This window comes from Piliocolobus tephrosceles, chromosome 7, assembly GCF_002776525.5.
Source record: "Piliocolobus tephrosceles isolate RC106 chromosome 7, ASM277652v3, whole genome shotgun sequence".
In the NCBI taxonomy this organism is placed as follows: domain Eukaryota; kingdom Metazoa; phylum Chordata; class Mammalia; order Primates; family Cercopithecidae; genus Piliocolobus; species Piliocolobus tephrosceles.
The window spans coordinates 10,199,335-10,214,011 of record NC_045440.1 but is presented as its reverse complement, the minus strand read 5'-3'; the positions used below and the strand labels follow the sequence as shown (position 1 = coordinate 10,214,011).

At 50.2% G+C, this 14,677-nt stretch overlaps 1 protein-coding gene across 1 annotated transcript in view; it reads left to right on the top strand.

Annotated features, from left to right (window-relative positions):
* Positions 1-14,677, top strand: part of DLGAP2 (DLG associated protein 2) — an 885,559-nt gene that overhangs the window by 471,323 nt on the left and 399,559 nt on the right. The gene's annotated exons all lie outside the window — the stretch shown is intronic.

Genomic DNA, 14,677 nt, shown 5'->3' with positions numbered 1-14,677 from the left:
GAGGCCTGGAAGGATTTCAGGGGTCACTCAAAGGGACCTGATGCTAGCAAGGGGCGAAGACGGAACTCAGGCTCGGAGCTGTCTAGCTCTGGGTCCAATGGGCAAGACTTGCTAAGCTTTGCTTGTGTCCTTAGTTATTGATAGATGATCTCGGTGCCTAAGAGTGTGTTGAGCACATGTCAGTTGACTTTCTGGGCAACACGAGGCGCTAAAAATATTTAGAACATCAGGGTCCCACAGGAAGCTGTACTCCATACTTGGAAATATAAAATGTACCTAAATATAGAAGTATTGGAAAGAGATATTTTAATCCGTAGGCTAAACCACTGTCCTCTACATATGATAGTGTCACACAGATGTGTATGGAGGATAATAATTATAACGGTATTAATGACACAAAAGGACTTAAGGTGTCCTAGGACGGGGTTTGACCAGGTGGTCAGTAGACCTGCACAGGGTGGGCTCCATGTTGACTGGTCTGTTGGTGACTGGTAACGGCACTATTGAAAGGCCCAAATGAGCATCTAACTATTTTAAAGAGATAAATTGTCAAAGAGGAGTTCTTCACCATTGTAGCCTATTACTGTAAAGAGGAATTAAGTTTAAAAGGCTTTTCTTGTCCTGCCTCGGAAGGGGAAAGTCCTGTGTGGCTGTTGTCATGGGTGGTGCACGTGTCTGCTGGGACTTCTGTAACCAGTGACACAACCACTCAAATAATCCCATCTCCAGAACAGATTGAGAACAAGGCTTAAAATTATGTCCCACAAGCTTGACTTTGGACTGACAGTGATTCTGTTGCACGTCACACCCTTTCTGGGAACTCATAGGTAGTTAGGAACAAGCTGCCTCTGCGTTGTGCAACTGGGGCCTTTCATGTGCCCTCGAGTGAGTGAGTTCACAGCGTCACATCAGGAGTGACACCTGCACTGATCAACACTTAACTGTCACAGCGCCGTGTTGAGGAGTTCCCTCTCCCATGGTGCCGTGTCTAGTTCCCTTTCCCATGACGCCATGTCTAGTTCCCTGTCACGTGGCACCGTGTCTAGTTCCCTCTCCCATGGCCCATGTCTAGGAGTTCCCTCTCACATGGCATCGTGTCTAGTTCCCTGTCACGTGGCGCTCTGTCTAGTTCCCTCTCCCATGGCCCGGTCTAGGAGTTCCCTCTCACATGGCGCGTGTCTAGTTCCCTCTCACCTGGTGCCGTGTCTGGTGCCCTCTCACCTGGTGCCGTGTCTGGTTCCTTCTCACCTGGTGCGTGTCTGGTGCCCTCTCACCTGGTGCGTGTCTGGTGCCCTCTCACCTGGTGCGTGTCTGGTGCCCTCTCACCTGGTGCGTGTCTGGTTCCCTCTCACATGGCACGTGTCTGGTTCCCTCTCACCTGGTGCCGTGTCTGGTTCCCTCTCACCTGGTGCCGTGTCTGGTTCCCTCTCACCTGGTGCGTGTCTGGTGCCCTCTCACCTGGTGCGTGTCTGGTGCCCTCTCACCTGGTGTGTGTCTGGTTTCCTCTCACCTGGTGCGTGTCTGGTGCCCTCTCACCTGGCATCATGTCTGGTGCCGTCTCACCTGGTGCGTGTCTGGTTTCCTCTCACATGGCGCGTGTCTGGTTTTCCTCTCATGTGGCGCCATGTCTGGTTTCCCTCTCACGTGGCGCGTGTCTGGTTCCCTCTCACGAGGCGCCGTGTGTGGTTCTCTGTCACATGGCACCGTGTGTAGTTCTCTCACATAGTGCTGTGTCTGGAGCTCTCACACCCTGAGGCATTAGTTATTTCTTCCTTGACGTCATTGCAGTTACTCTCGGAGGCCTATATGGGTAGTAGCCCTACAGAAGAAGTAGGACATGTTTCCTATGGGGCCCTTTGATCCAGTTCTCTCCCGGGTGGAGCCAGTCAGCTTCCAGAGACTTTTCATTCCACACTAGGCTTAAGCATTTGTAAAATACTCCATTATAACTAGTGGAAATGACTTGAATTAACTGTATAATTTTAATTTTTCAGGGTGAGTGTATGATTTAGATTTTAACCAGCAAAACATATGTAAGTGGTGAAAAAAAAAAAAACTAATAAATTCTGGAAACCTTCAGGTTGGTCTTGTTTAATTTTAAAGTTCAGAGGCACTGACACTCTTAAATCTGATGAGTTAATTTTCACAACTTGGTATTGCAGAGAAAAATGTAGTTGTCACACTGTTAAAATGACTTTTCTAATAAACATTCTTGAAGTTTTAATATGACAAGGTACATGAGTGATGAGCACTACCTCTACTTAAACATTCCTTTATGGCACGAGATGGTCTCTGAGGGAACTCTGGGAATGGCATGCAGGTAGACTTGCTTTGATGATTGGCAGATATTCCAGTATAATTTGGTGTAATGGGATTTAATTTGTTTGTAGCTAAACCTACCTAAAGGGACCACGGCAGGAACAGAAATCCCATAGCTTATATAAACAACAGAACATTAATTAACACGAAGACACTAATTAGTTTATCCAATTTGTTGGCAGAGCTCCGGGAACTGAGGGCCTGAGAGAGGCCTGATGTGTTTGTGGAAGAGAGGCGGTCGTGGGGAGAGGGGTTGGTTGTCAGAGACATGAGAGGATGCAGGTGACAGGGCAGGGGTGGGGTTCTGGAGAATTTGGGGGAGCTATGCCATTACCTGCTCATGGCTAGAAAGGCCATGGAATGGGCAGGGCCCCGTGTTATCAGCCAGGGGTCAGCAGCAAAGGGCTTGGCCTGTCTGTTCTTCCCTGGCCACGGACCTTGTTCACTTGTTTCTTATGAAATGTCCCATCTCTGGAATGCTGCGCCCACCCAGCCTACTTCCTCTTGAATCCTGCTCAGGTACATTTCCCCAAGGAAGCTCCCCCGATGCAGAACGATGCCCACCCTTGCATGAGCCCTCTGCACCACTCCTTTGTGGCACTTGTTGCCATTGACCTTGTGTGTTTGTTCTTGGGATTCCCTGATTCACATGCCCTCTCCTCCTTAATGGTAAGGGGTCCACAGTGAGTGGGTGGGTGGATGGATGGACAGACGGACAGACGGGTGGACAGTCAGCTGGATGGATGGATGGATGGACGGACGGACAGACAGGTGGATGGATAGATGGATGGATGGACCAATGGACGGATGGATGGATGGATGGATGGTCAGATGGACAGGTGGATGGATAGATTGATGGATGGATGGACAGATGGACAGTGGATGGATTGATGGATGGATGGAGGGACAGAACCTTCTCTGATGCCTCAAATATCATCCCAAGTATCGTCTCCTCTGGGGAGCCATTCCTGAATCTTTTCCCCAGGCAAACTTACGAGCTCTCTCCTTTGTTTTCACATCCGCATGTTGCCTTACTTTGTTTGCCTGACTGCTTGAATAGTTGTCCTTTGTGGGAGGTCACCGTGAGCACTGCATGGGCAAGGCAGGGTGTGCTCATGCAGCTCACATTAAGTGGACACACGAGGAGAGTGAGGACCTGCCTGGCCTTCAGAGCACCTGCAGGCACCTGCCCTGGGGTTTGCTTGGCTCCTCAAGGGAAGGGGCTGGTGCCGTGCAGAGCTGAGGCGGGAGCTGGTGCAGCTCTGCTCTGTGAGGTCTTGGCACCTCCGTAAAGCTGCCAGGCACACGTGCACACACCTACAAACCCAGACCCTTGTGAGCCACAGTCATTCCTCTTGCATGGCTGCCTGGACTGCACCCTCTATCATCTGAGGCCAGGCGTTCTGGACTTGGCCCCTCGGAGAGATGTTCTGAACTTGGCCATTGCGTTATTTATGTTCTGTTGTCATTTCATGTTATTCTAGTTTCCTCTTATTTTTTCTTCTCGCTCATGATAAATTACAAAATCCTTTATGTTCTGGTTTCCTCACATTATTTTGTTTGGACCCCTCTTCCCTAAAGAGGATTCAGAAAACCAACTCTGGCGTGGTTCCCATATCCCATACTCAGTGGGGCTGGAACCTGCCAATGCCCATACCACTGCCTCAGTCACGCCCCCATCCTCCTCAAGTCCTGAATAACAGAGCATCTCATCTCTGCTGTCTCCTGTCTCAGGTGGGCCACCTACCTTGCCACCAGAGAAACCTTCCTGAGTCCACATTTACTTATATAACTCCCTTTCTTTAGGCCCCCGAGTAACCTCACTCTCCACATGATTAAGTCCAGTGCCTCAGCATCTGTTCTCTTGTTAAAGAAACTGAGCAAGTCCCTGCTATGTGACCTGGTCTACCTTCCAGCTCCCAGCCTCCGCACTCCACTGTAGGGATGGTGTCAGATGCTCCCAGGTGCGGGCTCCTGTGCATGCGAGAGGCTCTTCGATGCCTCTGAGTGTGATGCAGTTAGAGTTCATTTGTAGGTGCACGTACCTGTCTCCTTTCTGGACAACTTCGTTTTGCACCCTATTGCCCGGCATAGGCTCTGTCACACTGTGGAGATGCTTAATAAATAGACCACTTTTTCTCAAAAGTGCACGCTATTGACTGAGCCCATGAGTTGAAGGTTGTGTGAATACAGAGATATGAGCTCCTGAGGAGGAAGGCAAAATATAATGAGATTAAAGTTTTGTAAAAGAGGTGCCGTAGAAACAGAGGAAGGGACGATTAGTTCATGATGGAGGGGTTGAGGCTGCCTCCCCAAAGGGTCGATATTTACAACAAATCTAAAGAATGAGTAGAATTTCTACAAATGGCGCTGGGGCAGCTGGACACCCACAGGCAGACACGCCAAATTCAGCCCCACCCGCTCCCTATACAACACTAACTCAAAATGGGTCAAAGGCCTAAAGGCAAGAGATAAAATTATAAAACAACATGGACTTACATCTTTGTGACCTTAGATTAAGCAGCGGTTTCTCAGAGATGACACCCAAAGTACAAAGCACAAGCAACAAAAGAAAAAACAGAAACCAGTAGAGCTTTAACAAAATAAAGTTTTTATGTGTTTCAGAGGTTACCATCAATAAAATCAGAAGTAAACTCACATAATGAGGTAAAATGTTTGCAAAGTGTATGTGTAAAAAAGGCTTGTATTTAGAAGAATTCCTACAACACATCAAAAGACAACTAAGCCGAGAAAGGGATGGGCAGAGGGCATGAACAGGCAGTTCCCCCACAGAAGGTGCGAGAAGACACTGGACATCCTTGGCCAGCCAGGAAATGCAAATCAAAATACAGCGAGACACCACCGCCCACCCGTTAGGATGGCCGTAATGGCAGAGACGGACAATCACAAGTGCCGGCAAGATCCTGGAGAAACTGGAACCTTCGTCCATGACTGTTGGGAATAGAAAATCGTGCAGCCACTTTGGAAGACCACCTGGCACTTCCTCAGAAGTTAAAACATAGAGTTACCATGTGACCGCAAATCCCATTTCTTGGTACATACTCAAGAGAAATGAAACATATGTCCACTAAAAACACTCGTACCTGATGGCTTACAGAGGCATTATTCATGGTACTCAAAGAGAGAAATAAACCAGGTCAAGTATCCGGAAACGGAGGGGTGGACAACTACACTGTGGTCCATCTGTGAAATGGAATCTTCTCTAGCAGTAAAGGAATGAAGCACTGGTGCGTGCTACGGCACAGACGAACCTCAGAAACATTTTCTAAGTGAAAGAAGCCGGTCGTGAAAACCACGGATAGGATTCCATTTAGACGCAGTGTTCAGAACAGGCAAATCTGTACGGAAAGTAGATTAGTGGTGGCCTGGGGCTGGGGGCACGGAAATGAGGGTTGGCTGCCAAAGGGCCTGTGTTTATTTTTGGAGTGACGAGTGTTCTGCGATTGATCGTGAGGACGGCTGCACAGCTCCGCGAGGATGCTATTGAGCTGTACACTTCCAGTGCGAGAGTCAGATGGCGTGTGGATGATATCTGAATAAAGCTGTTAGGAATAAATCACTTTTAAAAAAGCAATGAAGAGTAGTTTTCCAGGAAAAAAACAGAAAGGGCAGAGGCAGACATACTTTGTGCACAATGGCACACATGGAGACCTCGAGGCACATGGGACCCTGGTGTGGTTGAGCTCCGAGGGTGGGTGGTCCCAGTGACTGCCATGGGGAGGACAGAGGCGCCTCCTGTGCCTGACAAGCAGGGAAGGCCTCAGCGTTCAGGAAATGCATCTGTTGAGGAAGAACTCTTTCCACTTCCATATCCAAATTTCATGTTGATAATTGTGCCTGCTCTTTATGTACTATCAGTGTCTACCTTTTAATTCAAATGAAGCCATTTGGTTTCTAAATATCTTAAATGTGTCATGAATAGGACTCCCGTAGGTATCTTCTGAATGCTTTGTAATTCCTCCTTAGCACTTGGTCAATTTAATATTCAAGATGTGGGCAATTGGCCCAGACAAAAGTAATAAATTAAGGCGAGAACGTAGCCATAAAATAGTAGACTTGTAGAAACTTGCAGTCGGTCTGGACACATATAAATGAATTTCCCACTATTCACAGTTCTATTCAGGAATGTGAATTTAAAGCCATGGTGCTTTTGGAGGCCCTAGCTGCTTACCCATCTCCCGCTGGGCATCTTTCCCTCCACCAGGGCCTCCTGCCATCCATGGCTGCTGAGAGCACAGGGGCCTTCTCCTCAGTGTGTCTCCTCAGCCTCCTGTCACTGAGGGGAGCAGCACAGAGCCCTTGGATTTGGAAATTCATCATGCTCTTCTGCATCAGGTTGAAAAATTAAATACTGTGTTTTTATTGAGATGCACAATGCTTAAGATACTACTAGGAAATCCTAAACCTACCACCCAAGTTTAGTGAAGACCATTGCATCTGCTTTCACACAATGGAGATGGAATTGGAAGGATTTGTACTTGAAGGACTCCTGGAAGTTGAGCATGAACCACTGGGGATGTGTGTGGCATCGCCACACAAGGCACGTGCCCCGACGCTGGTGCAGACGCTTGTGTGAGTCTCATGGCCCACGTTGGTGGCCGGCCAGACCTTTGAGATCAGCATGGGAGTGATGGCCCATGTTGGTGGCTGGGAAGACCTTTGAGATCTGTGTGGGAGGTAGTGCCAGCCTGGGTAACAGCCGAGCTCAGGAGGGCTGGGCATAGCAGAGAGGGAGTGGCGGATGCCCCGAAGGTGGAAGTGGACGATGAGGTTGACTATGCAGAGAAAGGTGAATGGAGGAGGCTTCTGGATCCGGACAGTGGGAAGAGGTGTCTTCAGTGGAGTGGTGGAGATGGGACCTGCACGCAGTCACCGGGTGTTTGGCTTTATGCCTCTGAAGCTTGAGGACACCTTTGGCATAAATAAGTGGAGGTGAAAACCTTGACATCGGATGAATTTCCCAGAGAGGCCGTGAAGACTGAGCTCAGCCACAGTGCGAGAACAGGACCCCGGGGACGTCCATGTTTAGGAGAGAGGTCCTTTTTGCTGCTGTGGCATTGAAGAGACTCAGCTGGGACAGAGGCTGAGAACACCAGAAATGGAGTTGAACATGAGCGTCCTACACGCCACCCCAGGAGGGTGGCTGGATTAATGAGAAAGCACCGCCCTACCCTTGCCTGCTTCATTGCTGGAGAGAAGAGAATGGCAAGAACTCCACAGGCTCAGAACTCTGAGCACTGGGAGCGCATTTCAGGAGCAGAATGGCAGGCTCAGAAGTGGGCCACCGGGCCTGCCTGTGCGTCCCGCGGGAAAGTCTCAGCCTGCATGAGCAAGCGTCTCGGGCCCCTCGTTTGCCCGTGAGTGGAGTTCCCCGGCAGTGTGCCGCCCATCTGGTTCCTGATGTCGTCTCTTCAGGCGTTTCTTAACTTCTGAGGCTAAACATGACTTTCTTCTATTCCTCTGCTCTTATGTATTTCTCGTGTGCACATAAAAAGCTAGGAAAGAGATTGCACCGAACAATCTTCTGCTTGATGAAATATTTTGAAAATTGTTAAAAACGAAACTAGAATAATTCCTTATATGACTGAATGGCTGACCAGCGGCAAATCACTTCCTTTCTTTGGGCATCTTTTTCCTGAACCGAATGAAAGATGTAAACAAGCTGATTATTCACACACAGCTGTCATGGAGTTAGTAAGACTGGAGTCATGAGCAGCATTGAGTTTCATAGATTAAACGGATATCACAATAAACTATTGGTTATCCAGGGTGGGCCATTTACTTTTTAGCTAGTTGTTAACCCTGGGTGCACATCCGTTAGGCAGTGAGCACATGTTTGGGTTGAATAATACCAAGACCTTGTTTTTCCTTAGAGGTTTTAAATAAGTTATTTAACTTTATCTTGCTCTGTCACCCAGGCTGGAGTGCAGTGGCGCAATCTTGGCTCACTGCAACCTCTGCCTCCCGGGTTCAAGTGATTCTTCTGCCTCACATCCCAAGTAGCTGGGACTACAGGTGCATGCTGCCACGCCCGGCTAATTTTTGTCTTTTTAGTAGAGATGGGGTTTCACCATATTGGGCAGGCTGGTCTCGAACTTCTGACCTTGAGATCTGCCTGCCTCGGCCTCCCAAAGTGCTGGGATTACAGGCGTGAGCCACCATGCCCAGCCGTCTTTCTTAGGCTAAGCTTACTCTGAAGATAAATCTGTTCCTCAGAAACATCCCGAAGTCAGATACGGCATTTCAGGACTTGACAATGGCTAGTGGAGAGGCTGAGCTGTGAGCTCAGTTTGTCTCCAGAGCAGGTCGAGTGCTGGGTCTGCACACCGAGCACTTCCTCCTGCCACAGCTGCAGGTGTCAGGGGCTCCAGAAGGAAAGCTCTGGGAGCCGGAGACATCCTGTGTTGATCGCAGGCGGCCCCAGCACGTGGAGCAACACTAGGACCGTGGTAGATGTTTGGTCATGTTCGCTGAAGGAAGAAGGGAGTGAATGAATGTCTCCTCTGGGGATAGCTGAGCACCCGTGTGTCCGTCTGGCCATGAGAGCTTGGTGGTGATCACATGAGGGTCCTGAGCAGGTAGTTATCTCGGACCAGAAGCAATAGCTTCAGGCAAAGAGAAGACACATGCCCTCCCTGTCTGTGCATCTGACTTTCATGGTTGTTCCCTATAGTTCGTTGCTTTATTAAAGCCAGTCACTCCTGGGTTTGCCTTCATGTTTTTTCACTTCATTACATAAAAATTGAATGAGAATTGAATTTGAATGCAATAATTGAAGGAACTATCCTACACACGATTTGTTAATTAACATTGGAGCATACTTATGTCAACGTGCTTCCTGATTACAGTCAGGCATCAGGTAACGACAGGACGATGCTCTGAGAAACGTGCCAGCAGGCGGTTTTGTTGTGTTGTCTTCATTTGTACAAATTTAAGGGATACAAGCACAGTTGTGTGTCGTGGGTGCGTTGTGCAGTCATGAAATCTGGGTGAATATTTAGGGGTTGGCTTTGTGCTACAGGTATTTTTTCTTTATACATCAACTATTTGCAGTTTAAACATTGGTTTTCAAATTAGAAATTAACCCACGTTCACAAGAATGTTACTCTGTATTCTTGTCTCCCTTCCCTAACCCATGCAACCAGCAATATTGTTACCACAATTTCTCCCTGATAAATACCTTCTAAGAATTTACTGTCATTCTGGGCTGTTACTTAGCATTTATAAATATACATGACTATTGTTATTAGAATATTATCAATGACTATCTCCTAGCGTAGTACCTGACACAAAGTAGGTTTTCTATGAATATTAAGTCAGTATTAAAGAATACACATCCAAAAATAAAAATGAGATAGTGTTTTACCTTTTGCTCTGTTTTTTCATGTTTGGTACTTTTCCATTTGAGCAGATAAGATTCCATAGCATCCACAAATTACATTTACTTATTTATTTATTTTTGAGACAAGGTCTCTCTTTGTCCCCAGGCTGAAGTGCACTGGTGTATGCTGGCTCACTGCAGCCTCAGATTCCCAGGCCTAAGTGATCCCACTTCGACCTCCCAGAGTGCTGGGATTACAGGCACAAGCCACCGGGCCTGGCTGAATTATCGTTTAAGCATCACTCAGTTGATGATGAGTGGGGTTTTTGGCCTCTGTGTCAGGTCATGTTGGAACACAGTCATGTGATCGTGGAGACATGTCCTCATGTCATACAGCTGTGTGGCCAGGTTGTCATGCCGTCACGTTGTCATCTTGTCCTAGGATCGTGGTGTCCCATTGTCACGTCAATTATCACACGTCGCACGGCCGTGTCCTGTAGGCATGTTGCATATTCTCACATCATGTTGTCTTAGGTCATGTGTCCTATAGCCACGTCACAGTACTGTGTAGTCACACTGTGGTGTTGTCATGTGGGCCTGTTGTGTTTTCTCACAGTCATGTTGTCCTGGGTGTCACAGTCATGTCACACTTGTCACACTGTGGTGTTATCATGTGGTGTGTTGTATTGCCCTGGGTCATGGTGTCACAGTCATGTCATGTCACACTGTGGTGTTGTCATGTGGTATGTTGTGTTGTCCTGGGTCACAGAGTCACAGTCATGTCATGTCACACTGTGGTGTTGTCATGTGGTGTGTGTGTTGTCTCACAGTCACGCCCTGGGTCATGGTGTCACACGGTTGTGTTCTGTCAAGTGCTTGCATGCGTGAGTGCCTATTCACATAATCTTGACTAAGGGTCATAGTTTCGTGCTCTCTGCTGTGTGAGAAGTGCTAGCGAGGCCGCCGGGTGCCATGGCTGGGCAGTGGCCGTGGCGGCCTGGCAGACCTGCTGTTGTCTAGAGCTCCTGTTGAAGCGTGGCTGGACACGGTGCCTCCAGGTGGCTGCTGACATGGAGCCTTTTGATGAGCACAGCAGAGGATCCTGCCATGTGCTCGGAGACTTGGAAGAGGAAGACGTTGGCGGTTTTCTCTCTCTGTCTCTTAGTCACTGTCGCAGCTGGAGGGAGGCAGAGGAGGACAGAAGACGGGGGAGGCAGCAAATTAATGCAATTGTCACAGCAGCCTGGTGCTGGGCCTCACATCTAGGCACCCCACGGGCCTCCCAGCACCAGGCCTCCCAGCGCCAGCCCTCATCCCGCTGTCCCTCCGCTGCCTGTGCTGCACGGCCCACGGCAAACGCCGCCCACACCCGGGCCTGTCCCCGCATGGCTTCCTATAGAAGGAGCACAGACGCTCTTTGCATTCATGGCTGAGTTGGAACCAGCCTCAGGAAAGCGGTACCTGTCCCCAGCAATGCTGAGCTCGGCCTCGCCCTGAGGAGCTCTGGCCAAGGCTGTGTCCACCACGCACGGCTGTGTCCACCACGCACGGCTGCAGCAGCTGAGTGGTTCCTGTGCGTGCCGTTTCTTCCCGGGGCTCCAGGAGAGCTGCCAGGGCTCCTTTATCTCCCGGCTCCTTCGGCTGCTATTGCGCACCCCTCCCCGGGTTGGTGTCAGGAGGGAGGGAGGTTACTGCGGAGGCCGACTCCATGCAGAAGCCAGAGAGAGCGTGTGCTCGGCTTCCCAGACCTCAAAGCTGCCTCTCCAAAAATATGTGCATAAATTTAGAGTGGCCTCCATAGATAACATGCTCTATGAATTTGCACAGGAGATGCTGCAGTTTCCTCTTTTCTAGGAGATTAAAATAAGACACCTTGTGCCAGAAAACACTGAGCTGGGCTTTTGCTGTTCATGTCTGGAGCTTGGGGAAGGAGCCAGTTCTCACTGGGCTGCACGTGGTGCAGGTACAGGTTCACGTACACAAAACCATCAGGCAGATTTCTCCATCTGTGTCAATTAGCATAGATCAGTGCTGTCTTCTCCTAATTTAAATGAGACTCAGCACTAATGATGATGAATCCACAGTGTATCGAGGTTAATTCTCTACATTGTGAATATTTTTTTAATGGGTGTTCCTTGGGGAAGAATTCACTAAAAGGGTCCATGCTGCTGTTAGTAACTTGCTGTGTGTTCAGCTTGCTGGGTGATTTTAAACATACGTGACCTGTGACGAAGATGAACTCTGGGGAAAGCCTTGAATCTGTGGTCAGTTTCGACGCACGTTTTGGTTCGCGTTGGACAAGAGGCGCGGAACCGCCTTTCTGATCCACATCTGAGTGAGCCGCCCATGAGGCTTCCAGTCCCTCCTGGGGGCGCGGAGTGGGGACAGCCATGGCCAGGGGGGCCAATTTGAACCTGGTGTGCCTGCAGGCTCAGTGCTGAGGGCTGGTCACAGATCCCAGCCTTGCGGGTCTCAGTCGGCCTCTCCCTTCCCTGAAATCAGTGCCTCCTACAGGCACCATGGTGAAGCCGGCGTCTGCCCTGCTCTGGGGGAAACCTGGGCACATCCAGGAGTCCGCTCTGTCCCCATCGTGTGGCCTCTGATGGGTCCATCAAGGCCTCATGGTCTCCACGTGGGAGGCCGGAGCGGATCCCACAGTTCCTGACACGTGTGTTCACTCCGTGTTCCTGAGTGTCCTGCCAAGGTCTCGGTGGTCACATTTAGGAACGTCTTCACTAAATAAGGTGAAGTGGGCTCCGATGTCGTGGGCCTCCTCGGAGCCTCTAGTTTGGGAGTGGCTCTCATGAACGTACCGTGGGGGGCGATCATTGGCAGCATTGACTTTTTGTTTGGGGAAAATAAAGCCATCTATGGCTTAAGATGGCTTCTCGCCTTTTGACTCTAAAATAGACTTTCAGGGCCTCGTGCTCTTATTTAAAGCAGTTTTTTGTCCGTATGACTCAGTGGCGTCCTTCCCGGGAGCCTCCTGCCTTAGCTCTTCTCAGGACAAGAGGAAAAATCCCTTTTGGGTTTCGGGGGCTGAGTGAGCGTGCAGAGTTTAGACTTTTGGATTTTAGCTTCCCTGGCCCATGCAGTTCACTGCATTCCCGCAAAGCCCGCTCCTGACTTTTCCTCTGTGGGCCTCACTCTCTGGCCCTCTGGTCCTACCTCTCCTGTCCGGGTGCTGTGTGTGTCGTCTCCTCCCCGGGCACTGTGTGTGTGCGTGTGTGTGCACAGGGACACAGTCGTGCCCGCGCCTCCTGCAGTCAGATGCCAGCATGGAGAGTCTCGCCTTGGAGACCGGGGGAAACTGACTGTGGCCCTCTGTTCCCCAGCGAGAGGCCCTCTGCTTCCCACTTTCTGCAGAATTTGTGAAGGGGTGGTGCCTGCATTTCCAGGTTAACTAAACCTGAGGGTCTGCTTCAGTGACGGCAACGATGTGATGGCCTGAACCTGAGCTGGCTGCCCCATGTCCCCTCAGTGACAGGAGCCCCACCTCCCTCCACAGGCTTTGCAGATGGTGGTGGCTGGGACGGAGGTGGCCCCGTGCGTGGACCACGGCCTGTCCCATTCCTCTCATGCAGAGCAGTGTGGCCCTGGGCCCAGGGCTCCTGCATCCAAGGGCTGCTCCTTCAGGTCCTGCCCTGCGGCCCCGACGTCTTCTCTCCCCTCCCCTCCACCGGTGCCCGTGAAGGCAGGTGCAGTCAAAAGTGTCCACCCCGAGGCGTGTGGCTCTGTCTCCCCGAAGTCGAGAGAGCTCAGTAGAGCTCAGTCACAGTTTTAAGGGACGATTCATGTTCTTTCCTTTCCACCAGAACCGTCTCCCACTCACCCACAGAGCCCGACAGGCCACAAACATGCGGGCCCCGCATGGGCTCTGTCCCCGCCCCGCCCAGCCACCAAGGTCACCTTCCAGAGGAACCTTGAAAGCCTTTGAGGCTCTGCCTCAAAATCCCTTGTTGCCTCCTAATTTTTATTTTGAACAACACCTCAACTCCCTTTTCAATGTTCCGCTCCCTCCTGAACGCCTTCCGCTCACCTCCCTGCCTGCCCCCCACCCCGCCCCATCCCTCCGGGCAGATGCTGCTGCTGTCCCCTGCCTGTCCCCTGCCTGTCCACCTTGTCCATGCCCTTCCTGGGATGTCTGTGCTCCCTCCCCAGATTCCTATTTAAAATCCTGCTTGTCCTTCAAGGCTCAGGCCAGATGGCATCACGTGGCGTCTCCTCTGTGGGCCCTGGGCTGTCACATGGGATGGCAGAGTGTGTGCCTCTGTGGCTGGTGCAGAGGAGCCAGTGTTTTTCTGAGGGCCTGTGCAGGCCAGCGCTGTCCCTGCAGCCTTAATATCTGACACACCTGCTCATTCCCCCTCCTACCCTTGTGGGCTCAGGGTTCTTGACACTAGTTCAGGGCTGGGGGTTAGGTCACCTGCCCGCATGGTCTCAGGAAAGTGGATGGAAGCTGGCTTTGAACCCGGGCCCACCCGGCCCCCAAGTCTGAATTCTTTCCCATGAAGATCTTGGCACTTGTGTTTCTGTGCACTTGCTACAGCTTCCTTGTGTGAAGATCAGCTGTACATGCTCCCAAAGCATCTGTGTCTGTTCTGCAGACAGAGCCCAGTTCATAGTCACTCAGGGACCTGCGTCCAGGGGACTCAGTCCATACCCATGGATTTTCCTGTTTTGCTGAAAGATAATACACATTTGCTCATAACTTGTGCCTGAAAGGAGATGTAACAGAGCTGTAGCCAAAGTCAAGGTTTCAATATTGCAACTGGGATAAAATATACCATTCTTGTTTCATCTAAGTAATTTGTGTTCAGCCATATACAGTTAAAAAACTATATTTGCTGTGTGCATATGACAGAGAGGTTGTTATTACACATAAGTGTAATACCACATGTTCTCACACATAAGTGGGAGTTGAACAATGAGAACACGTGGACACAGAGGGGAACATCACACACCAGGGCCTGTTGGGGGGTGGGGGGTGACGAGGGGAGGGAGAGCATTAGAACA